This window comes from Microtus oregoni, unplaced genomic scaffold, assembly GCF_018167655.1.
Source record: "Microtus oregoni isolate MIOR12 unplaced genomic scaffold, Mior012 000052F_003, whole genome shotgun sequence".
Lineage (NCBI taxonomy): Eukaryota > Metazoa > Chordata > Mammalia > Rodentia > Cricetidae > Microtus > Microtus oregoni.
Genome location: NW_024543815.1, coordinates 614,949 through 628,125, shown reverse-complemented (window position 1 = coordinate 628,125; position 13,177 = coordinate 614,949).

The window sequence follows — 13,177 nt, the reverse complement described above, 5'->3', positions numbered from 1 at the left end:
TCACAAAACATTCAGGAAATATGGGACACAATAAAAAGACAAAACCTAAGAATAATTGGAATAGAAGAAGAAGAAGTGCAGCTCAACGGTCCAGAAAATATACTTAATAAAATTATAGAAGAAAACTTTCCCAACCTGAAGAAAGATGTACCTATGAAGGTTCAAGAAGCATACAGAACATCAAATAGGCTGGATCAAAAAAAAAATCCCCTCGCCATATAATAATCAAAACACAAAGCATACAGAATAAACAAAGAATATTAAGAGCCACAAAGGAAAAAGGCCAAGTTACTTATAAAGGTAAACCTATCAGACTTACACCTGACTTCTCTATGGAAACCATGAAAGCCAGAAGGTCCTGGATAGATGTACTGCAAAAACTAAGAGACCATGGATGCAAGCCCAGACTACTATACCCAGGTAAGCTTTCGTTCACTATAAATGGAGAAAACAAAATTTTCCAGGATAAAATCAAATTTAAACAATACGTAGCCACAAATCCAGTCTTACAGAAAGTAATAGAAAGAAAATCACTAACCAAGGAGTCCAACAATGACCACAATAACTCAGACATCTAGAGACCCTTCACCAGCTCAACTCAAAGAAGGGAAACACACAAACTCTACTACTAAAAAAGTAACCGGAGTTAACAACCACTGGTCATTAATATCACTTAATGTCAATGGGCTCAACTCACCTATAAAAAGGCACAGGTTAAGAGATTGGATACAAAAGCAGGATCCAACATTCTGCTGTTTACAAGAAACACACCCCAACCACAAAGATAGGCACCTACTCAGAGTAAAGGGCTGGGAAAAGGCTTATCAAGCAAATGGACCTAAGAAACAAGCAGGTGTGGCCATACTAATTTCTAACAAAGTTGACTTCAAACTTAAATCAATCAGAAGAGATGGAGAGGGACATTTTATACTCATAACAGGAACAATGCATCAGGATGAAGTCTCAATCCTGAATATTTAAGCCCCTGATATAAAAGCACCCCTGTACGTAAAAGAAACATTACTAAAACTCAAATCAGCCATCGAACCGCACACACTAATAGTAGGAGACTTCAACACTCAACTCTCACCAATGGACAGGTCAATCAGACAGAATCCTAACAGAGAAATTAGAGAATTAATGGAGGTAATGAATCAATTGGACTTCACAGACATCTATAGAATATTCCACCCAAAGAGGAAAGAATGTACCTTCTTCTCTGCAGCTCATGGAACCTTCTTGAAAATTGACCACATACTCAGTAACAAAGCTAACTTACACAGATACAAAAAAATATTAGTAACCACCTGTGTCTTATCATATCACCATGGATTAAAGTTAGAATTCAACAACAATGCTACCCCCAGAAAGCCTACAAACACGTGGAAACTGAACAGTCAACTACTGAACCATACCTGGATTAAGGAAGAAATAAAGAAAGAAATTAAAGTCTTCCTTGAATTCAATGAAAATAAAGAAACAACATACTCGAACTTATGGGACACTATGAAAGCAGTCCTAAGAGGAATGGTCAAAAGACACTTAAGGTCATGCTCAACCTCCTTAGCAATCAGGGAAATGCAAATCAAAACAACTTTGAGATATCATCTTACACCTGTCAGAATGGCTAAAGTCAAAAACGCCAAGGATAGCCTCTGCTGGAGAGGCTGTGGAGGAAGGGGTACCCTCATCCATTGCTGGTGGGAATGCAATCTTGTGCAACCACTGTGGAAATCAGTGTTTCGGTTTCTGAGGAAATTCGGGATCAACCTACCCCTGGACCCAGCAATACCACTCCTGGGAATATACCCAAGAGATGCCCTATCATATGACAAAAGCATTTGTTCAACTATGTTCATAGCAATATTATTTGTAATAGCCAGAACCTGGAAACAACCTAGATGCCCTTCAATGGAAGAATGGATGAAGAAAGTGTGGAATATATACACATTAGAGTACTACGCTGCGGTAATAAACAATGACTTCTCGAATTTTGCATGCAAATGGATGGAAATAGAAAACACTATGCTGAGTGAGGTAACCCAGACCCAAAAAGTTGAACATGGGATGTATTCAGTCATTATTGTTTTCTAGCCTTAAATAAGGGTCACGGAGACTACAATTGGTGAACCTAAAGAAGCTAAATAAGAAGATGAACCCAAGGAAAAACATATAGTTATCCTCTTGGCTATGGGAAGTAGACAAAATCGCCGTGGAGAAAATTAGGATCTTGGGGGTGGGGTGGGATAGGGGTAAGAGCAGATGGGGAGAGAAAAGTGAGAAGGGGAGGATGGGAGGAACTTGGGGAAACAGGAGGACTGGGATAAATTAAGGTTGGATAGAGGAGCACGGAAGCACAATTCTTAGTTAAGGGAGCCACCTTAGGGTTGGCAAGAGACTTGAACCTAGAGTGGCTCCCAGGAGCCCAAGGTGATGTCCACAGTTACTCCCTTGGGCAGCTGAGGATAGGGAACCTGAAATGACCCTATCTTGCATATCACCATAGAACCTTCATCTGGTGATGGATGGAGATAGAGGCAGAGACTCACACTGGAGCACTGGACTGAGCTCCCAAGGTCCCAATGAGGATCAGAAGGAGGGAAAACTTGAGCAAGGAAGTCAGGACCACGAGGGGTGCACCCACCCACTGAGACAGTGGAGCTGATCTATTGGGAGCTCACCAAGGCTAGCTGGACTGTGACTGAAAAAGCAGGGGATAAAACCAGACTCTCTGAACATGGTGAACAATGAGGGCTGATGAGAAGCCAAGGACAATGGCAAGGGGTTTTGATCCTACTTCATGTGCTGGTTTGTGGGAGCCTAGCCAGTTTGGATGTTCACCTTCCTAGACATGGATGGAGAGGGGAGGACCTAGGACTTCCCACAGGGCAGGGAACCCTGACTGCTCTTTGGACTGGAGAGCGATGGGGAGAGGAGTGGGAGGAGAGGGAGAAGGGTGGGAGGAGATGGAGGGAAATGGGAGGCTGGGAGGAGGCGGATACTTTTTTTTCCTTTTCTCAATAAAAAAATAAATGAATAAAAAAAGAAATAAGAGAACTATCAGATGTAATGAACCAAATGGACTTAACAGACTTCTATAGAACATTCCACCCAAACAGAAAAGAATATACCTTCTTCTCAGCACCACATGGAGCCCTCTCAAAAATTGATCACATAATTGGTAAGAAAGCAAACATCCATAGATACAAAGAAATTATAGTAACCACCTGTGCACTATCGGATCACCATGGAATAAAGTTAGAATTCAACAACAATTCTAACCCTTTTCTAGGCTACAAACTCATGGAAAATGAACAGTCAGCTAGTGAAACACCCCTGGGTCAAGTAAGAAATTAAGAAAGGAATTAAAGTCTTCCTTGAATTCAATGAAAATAAAGACAGAACATACCTAAACCTATGGGACACAATAAAGGCAGTGCTAAGAGGAAAATTCATAGCACTAAGTGCCCACATAATGAAAATAGAGAAAGCACACATTAGAGAGTTAACAGAACAGCTGAAAGCTCTAGAAAAAAGAAGCAGACTCACCCAGGAGGAGTAGAAGACTGGAAATAATCAAATTGAGGGCTGAAATCAACAAAATAGAAAAACAGAAAACAATCCAAAGAATAAATGAGACTAAAAGCTGGTTCCTGGAGAAAATCAACAAGATTGACAAACCCCTATCCAAACTAATCAAATGGGAGAGAGAGAACATGCAAATTACCAGGATCAGAAGTGAAAAGTGGGACATATCCACAGATGCAGAGTAAATTCAGAGAATCATTAGATCTTACTACAAGAGCCTGTATGCCACAAAACTGGCAAATGTGAAAGAAATGGACACATACCAAAATTAAATCAAGACCAGGTGAACAGTTTAAATAGACCTGTAAGTCACAAGGAATTGGAAGCTGTCATCAGAAACTTCCCTACCAAAAAAAGTCCTGGACCAGATGGTTTCAATGCAGAATTCTAACAAAACTTCCAAGAAGAGCTAATACCTATCTATACTCCTTAATGTGTTTCACAAAATAGAAACAGAGAAGTCATTGCCAAGCTCCTTTTATGAAGCTAAAGTCACCCTGCTCTTGGATTGGGAGGATCAACATAGTAAAAATGGCAATTCTACCAAGGGCAATTTATAGATTCAATGCAATCCCCATCAAGGTCCCATCAAAATTCTTCACAGATCTTGAGAGGACAATAATCAACTTTATATGGAAAACAAAAAACCCAGGATAGCAAAAACAATCTTATACAATAAAGGTACTTCCAGAGGCATTACCATCCCTGACCTCAAACTCTATTACAGAGCTACAGTAATGAAAACAGCTTGGTATTGGCATAAAAACAGAGATGTTCAGCAATGGAATCAAATAGAAGACCTGGATTTCAACTCATAAACCTATGAACACCTAATTTTCAACAAAGGAGCTAAAAGTGTACAATGGAAGAAAGAAAGCATCTTCAACAAATGGTGCTGGCAGAACTGGATGTCAACCTGTAAAAGAATGAAAATAGATCCATATCTATCACCATGTACAAAATTCAAGTCCAAATGGATTAAAGACCTCAATATCAATCTGAACACACTGAACCTGACAGAAGAGAAAGTGGGAAGTACTCTACAACACATGGGCTCAGGAGACCACTTCTTACATATAACCCCAGTAGCACAGACAATAAGTAAAGCATTGAATAAATGGGACCTCCTAAAACTGAGAAGCTTCTGTAAAGCAAATGACACTGTCATTAAGACAAAAAGGTATCCTGGGAGAAGATCTTCACCAACCCCACAACAGACAAAAGTCTGATTTCCAAAATATATAAAGAACTCAAGAAACTAGATGTTAAAATGCTAATTAACCCAATTAAAAAATGGGGCACTGAACAGAAAATTCTCAACAGAAGTTCAAATGGCCAAAAGACACTTAAGGTCATGCTCAACCTCCTTAGCGATCTGGGAAATGCAAATCAAAACAACTTTGAGATACCATCTTACACCTGTCAGAATGGCTAAAATCAAAAACACCAATGATAGCCTTTGCCGGAGAGGATGTGGCATAAGGGGAATACTCATCCATTGCTGGTGGGAATGCAAACTTGTGCAACCACTTTGGAAATCAGTGTGGCAGTTTCTTAGGAAATTTGGGATCAACCCACCCCAGGATTCAGCAATACCACTCTTGGAAATATATCCAAGAGATGTCTATCATACTACCAAAGTATTTGTTCAACTATGTTCATAACATCATTATTTGTAATAGCCAGAACCTGGAAACAAACTAGATGCCCCTCAATGGAAGAATGGATAAAGAAAGTGTGGAATATGTACACATTAGAGTATTACTCAGTGGTAAAAAAAACGACATCTTGAATTTTGCATGCACATGTATGGAAATAGAAAACACTATGCTGAGTGAGGTAACCCCAACCCAAAAATATGAATATGGTATGTACTCACGCATAAGTGTATTCTAGCCATAAATAAAGAACATTGAGCTTATAATCATTGGTCCTAGAGAAGCTAAATAAGAAGGTGAACCCAAAGAAAAACATATAGTTGTTCTCCTGGATATTGGAAGGAGACAAAATTGCCAGGCAAAAATTGGAAATTTGGGGATTGGGGTGGGATGGGGATTAAGGGGAGATGGTGAGAAAAAAGTGAGAACGGGGTGATGGGGAGAGCTTGGGGGAATGGGACGGTTGGGTTGGAGGAAGTGTGGATATGGGAGCAGGGAAGTATATATTAAGGAAGCCAATTTAGGGTTGGCAAGAGACTTGACTCTAGAGATGTACCCAGGTGTCCATGGAGATGTCCCCAGGTAGATCCTTGGGTAGCTGAGGAGAGGGAGCCTGAAATGGCCCTATCCTATAGCCATGCTGATGAATATCTTGCATATCACCATAGAACCTTCATCTGGCGATGGATGAAGCTAGAGACAGAGACCCACATTGGAGCACTGGACTGAGCTCCCAAGGTCCTAATGAGGAGCAGAAGGAGGGAGGACATGAGCAAGGAAGTCATGACCACTAGGGGTGCGCCCACACACTGAGACAGTGGGGCTGATCTAATGGGAGCTCACCAAAGCAAGTTGGACTGGGACTGATGGAGCTTGTGAACAAACCAGACTCTCTGAACATGGTGGTCAATGAGGACTGAGTGAGAAGCCAAGGACAATGGCACTGGGTTTTGATCCTACTGCATGTACTGGCTTTGTGGGAGCCTAGTCTGTTTGGATGCTCACCTTCCAGACCTGGATTGATGGGGGAGGACCTTGGACTTCCCACAGGGCAGGGAACCCTGACTGCTCTTTGGACTGGAGAGGGAGGAGGAGAGGGAGGGGGAGGGGAGGGAAATGGGAGGAGGGGAGGAGGAGGTAGAAATTTTTTAAGTAAAAATTAAAAAAAAAGATTATAACACCTTATACTAAGGACCAACTAGCACATTTACAGCAACACCATGATGAGTAAACCCTTTCTCTCACCTCCTTTTTCAGACGTTTTGAGTCTCATTATCCTAAGCAACCATTAATGGTTCTATTAAAAAATCATCCCATTATATTCCCCCAATCAGATCTTCAAGAAATATTTTCAAAAAATGAAAAGGTGGGAATTCATATTCTCCCCAGGACCTCAATTATCAACCACTCTCTTTATTTTAAATTTTTTGACTGTGGATGCTGAAGGGCACTCGCCCATGAAGCACCATACACAAGTTAGGGCTCAGAGCCTAGAATGGGTTCTTTGGAGGATTTAGAAATATACTGCATCTCATCCAGAAAGAGGATTTGAAAACAAATATAACATATACCTGTGGTCCCAAGCCTGCTCTTCGGTGTTGGGACGTTGATAGGATTTTAATCTCCACCCACAGTTATGTGGGGGAGAATGTATCACTCAAGAGCCTGATTTGTAAAAAGGTAGGAAAGGCATGTGGTGGGATGGCCATAGGCCTGCAATGAAAAATTCCACCTTACCCGGTATGAGTAATTGTTTTTAATGTCACTTCCAGTTTTAACCAAACAGATCTTTTTGAAACCTCTCTAAAGATAAATTACACTGCTGGACACAATATGACTATTTTCGCCTCTGCTTGCATTCTTGCCTCATTTTTCTTTGTATTGTGGAATGGCACTTTGGAGGGTGATATTCTTAACTGTTCTTCCAGGATCTGCAAGCTGAGTAATTTCTGGAACAGTTCTGATGGAGTTTGATTGTTTGAGTGCTTGCTGTGAATCCTCTACTGGTGCGGGTGTCTCAAGAACGTCAGGAGATCATCCTTTATCGACAGCAGTGAGACTTTGGGATAACAGCTGCAGTTGTTGCTGCTATTGCTGTCACTGCCACTGCAGCTACGGTTGCGGAGTTGCCATTTCACAGACGGCTGTATCTGCGGAGATTGTGGGTCAGCTGTCTGGAAGGATTATCGAGACCCTGAGGACACAGAATGCTCTGAACTCTCATATTAGATTTGGACTTTTAAATATAAAACAATAAACTGCACTTTTGCAAGAACAGATAGATTCCCTTTGGCTCCTGCAACATATGTCTTGTATGTTACACCTGCTAATGTTGTAAATACTTCTGATATGGTTTAATAGTTAGATGCATATTTGAATGGCCCTTGGAATTGCTCCTTTTTGAATTTTACTCTGCAGACAGCTCATCATATTGTTAGTATTAATAGCACACAGGTCCCTGCTGTGTCTGGATCCAGTCAGTGGACTGCCATGGCCTAGCTTGAGGGCTGGGTCCAGCGATTGTCTGGAATGCTCTCACTTGTGCTGATATTGCTATTGAGGTTATCTGTTTTGGGATTCTCTGCCACTTTATGCAGCAATCCCACGTGGAGCATACTTTCACTTGACAAGTGTTGCTCGAGCTGTCTTATGGTAATCAGGAAGCGCCCCAAGTCTGACTGCAGATGCTGCAGAAGTCATGAGGGATCCCTACAAAAGGCAACTGTCATAGTATAAAGAGCTCACCTAAGTCGGGGATTAAGGCCTCTTGTAGACTGGTAAGAGTCTCTATCCGGGGGAGTCCTAAGAGAGGGGCTCTCATGCTTTTAAAATAAGAAGGGGGAATTGTTGGGTCCATTGAGGATAGGCCTTTGCACCACCACTTGATCTGTTTTGCACTCTTGTGGTTGGTTGTTCTGAAAACAGGAACAAAAACAGGAACAATCTGTTGTTTTCAGCAATGTTTTTAAGGATGTTTACCCCTAAGCCATGTGAGTTAAGGTGATGAGCTTTCTGCTTTTGCTGGCTTGGCCTCCCCTGATGAGGGCTGTATATACTTTATGAGAAAGTGGAATAAAGGCTTGTCTGCAGAACCTGAAGTTGTGCTGTGTGCTAATCCTGATGTCCCTTGCTCAGAGAACTACAGTTGCCATTCTGGCACGGCAACTTTGAATTTCTTATCCTCCTGCCTCCACCTCCCAAGTGCTGGAATTACAGATGTGGGCCACTGTGATTTGGCTCTAAAACATTTCTGTATTTTCTACACTTTCAAAAATAAACATGTTTCTGAGAAAGTTCTGGAGTAACATATAGATGTTTAGAATTTCTTTCTGACACTTATAGACTGTTTCTTTGACTCCGTTCCCTCGTGGGTAAAACCAAAGATGGGCTAGACATCATTAAAAGATTAAAAGACATGTTGCTTTTAACCCCAGCACTAGGATGCAGAAGCAGGTGGATCTCTGTGAGTTCAAGTCCAGGCTGGGTTATTGCAAGTGAAAGGCCAATAAAGTTGTACCATGAGACCCTGTTTCAAAACTAAAACAAAAACAGTGGCAGTAATAGAACTTAATATGATTGGCTGTGTTTTCTGAAAGAGTGTAGATGTAGCCCAGGATGGCCTCAAGCTTGCAGCAATCCCCCTGACCCAGCTTCCTGAGTGCTGGGGATTGTAGGTGTTTGTTCTGCTACAACTAAACCTGTTGAGAGGATGAGTGTGGTAAGGGTAGACCACACTGAGTGCTTTCTATTTCAGTGATTATGCATCCTGTATGACCACAGAAATGTATGTGTATTTCTTAGATTGGCAGCTCCTTTTAAAAAGCTCCTTTTGTCTGGGTGGTGGTGGCGCCCAGCAGCCTGGAGGCAAAGAGAGGCAGATCTCTAAATTCAAGGCCAGTCTGGTCTACAGACCAAGTTCCAGGTCTGAAGATGTGGTCCCACTGTGACTGGGCCAGCTAAGCTGTCACTTCAGATCATCCTGCCTTAGCCTCTCTTGTGTGGAGATTCCAGGCATGGGCTATCTTACCAGCTAGTGCTGTATAAAATGTGACTGAAATTCAAACTACATTACCTATTACCTAACTCCATTATAATTTACCAGGGAATTCTCAAAGTTGGCCTCAGGCACTGAAATTTGATGCTTCACACATGTGTATGTGTGTGTTCTTTTTCAGGGAGGCGCTTACTTCTTCTTGGAGCACGTGGCAGATGAGCGGTCCACCTGGAATTACTTCTGGCAACAGGTCCTGGATCCTGCCTGGTTCCTTCTGTTTGATGGATGCAACCTAACAAGAGAGAGCTGGAAGGCCCTGGAGCAAGCCAGCTTCTCAAAGCTCAAGCTGCAGCACATCCAGGCTCCGCTGCCCTTGAGTTTGATACAACCCCACATGTGAAGGTATGCTGTGAAATACTGGAGGGTGGGCACCAGGCCTGAATGGCTGCCAGGGCTCAAGACTTTGGTTTAGATGTAAACTTCCACCTGGGAGAGGTGAAGTCCACTTCATCCTGTTAAACCATTTTCTACATTATCTCTAAAAACCAGATCAAAGCGGCTTTGGACCCCTTCAAAACGACCAATGGTCTCTAAGCCTCTGATAATAAAGCAGTGGGGAAACGGACAGCTTGCAAACCGAATAAATCAACTCCAGCTAAGTGAAAATCCACGTCTGACTAACAGAAAATCTTCCCCCCAGAAAATAAAATCTGAACCCACTTGATGCCCTGGTGTCTCTGCTCTGGCTTTCGCGGCCCTGTGTGCTCAAGGCCGGCAGCTTTCTGTCTTTTGGTTCAGTGTTTCACCAAATCCTGCTGCACCACACAGTTTTTAGGTGTGCACTATGCACCGATGCTCCAGCATCACCATAGGACTGCACCTGGGCACCGGAATTCTGGGGTTAATTATGCAGCACGTGCTTGTTGAACATAAAAGACTCTAAGCAGTGAAAGGGTGGCCCCTGCAGTTAGGGAAAATGGGAACACCATGCAGGGGACTCTAAATGCAATCCTGCAATCTGTAAATGCAGTGGGCAAGGCCTGGGGGATTATTCTGACCAAACTCCCCTGGCACTGAACTGGGCAAGGTGGTGCACACCTTTAACCTCAGCACCTAAGAGGCAGATTTCAGTAGATCTCTGAGCTCTGGGCCAGCCTAGTCTACAGAATGAGTTCTAGGACAGCCAGAGCGACACAAAGAAAATCTTGTGGAGGATGGATGAAAAAACCCACTGGTCCTGGAAGGAAAGTACAGACATCATTGTGTGTGCACTGAGAGAAAATCTGGGCGGGCCACTCGCGGGTTTCAGCTACAGTTTGTATGTATGTAAACAAATATATTTTCTGAGATGCAGAAGTTCTATTTTGAACATCAAATCATAAATTCATATTCCTTTAAGAAATGGAAATAGTCTCTAAACTTGGCTGGCTTGTCTTCATTTGTGTCTTATCGTCTCAGAAGAAAATGTCACCTTCGACAAGAAAGGCATTTGAACGCATCTGAATCAACATACAAGGGATGGTCCTTGATGATGGGACCAGATCAGCCCAGAGGTGACTGAAGGGCAAGGGGGAGGGGCCTAGTCTGTCTTACAGTTAGAAAGGATACAGTCCTTCTGGGAGGGGGAAGGCATCCTGGCAGGAGCATAGGCAGCTGTTCACATTGTATCAGTCAGGAACCTGAGAGTGGAGAGAACTGGGACCAGACCATAAAAATTCAAGTGATTCATTTTCATCAGCAAGGCTACTAAAGGATCCGGTCTTCCAAAGCAGCCCACTGGCTGGGGACCAAGTGCTCAGGCCCAGCAGCCTGTGGGGACATTTAGAATTCAAATGGTTTTGTTTTTTGATTGTAGTGTCATAGTAGGGATTGAACCAAGGGATTTGGGCATACTAGACAAAGCATACCATTCAACCAGGTCCCTGTCCTGGGAGAATTATTGTGTGTTGGGAGTTTGGTTTTAGTACAGGGTCTCACTACGGAACTATGGATCATTGGCCAGCCTCAGACTCAAGGATCCACCTGCCTCTGCTGCCTGAGTGTCAATCCAAGCCATGTGCCACCACAGCCACCCTGAATGAGTTTTGAAAATCTTCAGTGCAGGGGTCCTGTTTGTGAAAGCAGAACATTAAGAAAGACAGCTTGTGTCTCTGCCTCTACAACATAAATCAGCATTGTTTTCAGGACCTGGATATGCCCCTCTTCTGTTCTAGGAGATGAGCCACTTTCTCTCCTTTACCCATACATTTTGCTACCAGGCTACCTCTTCATACTTCCCTCTCTCCTCCTGTTCATTCCTCCATCCAATTCATTCCTCCTCCTTTCACCTCCCATCTTCTTCTTTGTTCTTTCTTCCTTGTCTGGCTTACCTCCTCAATAATCTTTTTTCATCTCTCCTCCATCTTCACTCATTCTTCGTCTTTTCTTCCTACCCCCTTCTTTCTTCCTCTGCCTATTTATTCTCTTCTCTTCCGTCCACTCTTCTTTCTCTTCCCTTCTTTGTCCCTTCCTTGTTTCTCCTCTTCCCTCATCAATGTTCCATCTTCTTTCATTTCTGTTTTTCACTCCTTGCTTCTCTTTTTTCTTTTCACTCATATTTTTCCTATTCATTTTCCTTCATCCTTCCACTTCCATCTTTTTCTACCCTATTCCCTCCTTGTCTATCTTCCCTTCTTCCTTCTCTTTCCTCCAACTTCTTCCCTCTATCACCATATGTGTTCCTTCCTCTTCTCTTCTCCCTCTACTTTCTTCCTTTTACTTCTTTGCTTTTTCCTTTTCTTTATTCATTTCTCATTTTTTATCTTTTATCCTTTTTGTTCCCTTTCTCTCTTTTCTTCTCCTTCTGCATCATTATTCCCATACTTCACCCCTCCCCCTTCCCCTCTACTTCTTCCTCCTGCTTTACTTTCCATTCTTTCTTACTTTCTCTTCTTGCAACCTACCCCCTCCACATTTGTCCCTTTTTGCCTACTCCCTCCTCTTCCCTTTTCTTCTCTCCTCTCTTCACCTTCCTCTTCTGTCCTCTGTCCACTTCTTTCATCCTTTCTTTTATCTCTCCATTATGCCTTGGCTCCAACATACTTTATGCTCTTTCCCCCTTTCCTTGAACTTCTTCTTTTCTACCGATTTTCTTCTCTATTCTCTCTTCTTCCTTTCTCAATCAACTTCCATCCTCTTTTCTTTTTCACTTTCTTGCATTCTTCTCTCCCTCCTTCTTTCTCTTCCTTATTCCCTCCTTTTCTTTTCACTCTCTTTTATCTCCAGTCCTAACAATTTCCTCCTTATTCTTCCTCTTCCCTCTTTCTCTTTCTAATTCATTTTTCCTCTACTTATTTCCTCATACTTCTCCTACTCTCTCTTTCCTCCTCTGCTTCTTTATTCCCCATTCCTTCTTTTTTCCTCCACTATTCTTTCTCTTTCCTTCTTTGACCCTTTCTTGTTTCTCCTCTTCCCTCATCATTCTTCCATCTTCTTTCCTCCCTGCTTTTCCCTGTTTGCTCCTCTTTTTCTTTTCACTCACATTATTTCCTATTCATTTTCCTTCATCCTTCTACTTCCATCTTTTTCTACCCTATTCCCTCCTTGTCTATCTTCTCTTCTTTCTCCTATTTCTTCCAACTTCTTTCCTCTATCATCATACTTGTTCCTTCCTCTTCTCTTCTCCCTCTACTTTATTCCTTTTACTTCTATGATTTTTCCTTTTCTTTCCTCATTTCTCATTTTCATCTTTTATCCTTTTTTCTCCTTTTCTCTCTTTTCTTCTCCCTCTGCCTCATTATTCCCATACTTCACCTCTCCCCCTTTCCCTCTTCTTCTTCCTCCTGTTTCACCTTTCATTGTTTCTTACTTTCTCTTCTTCCATTTTTTTCACTTCCCATACCTTTTCTGTTTCCCTCTTTTCCCTCTTCCTTTTTTCTTCTCCAACATCTTCTTTCCC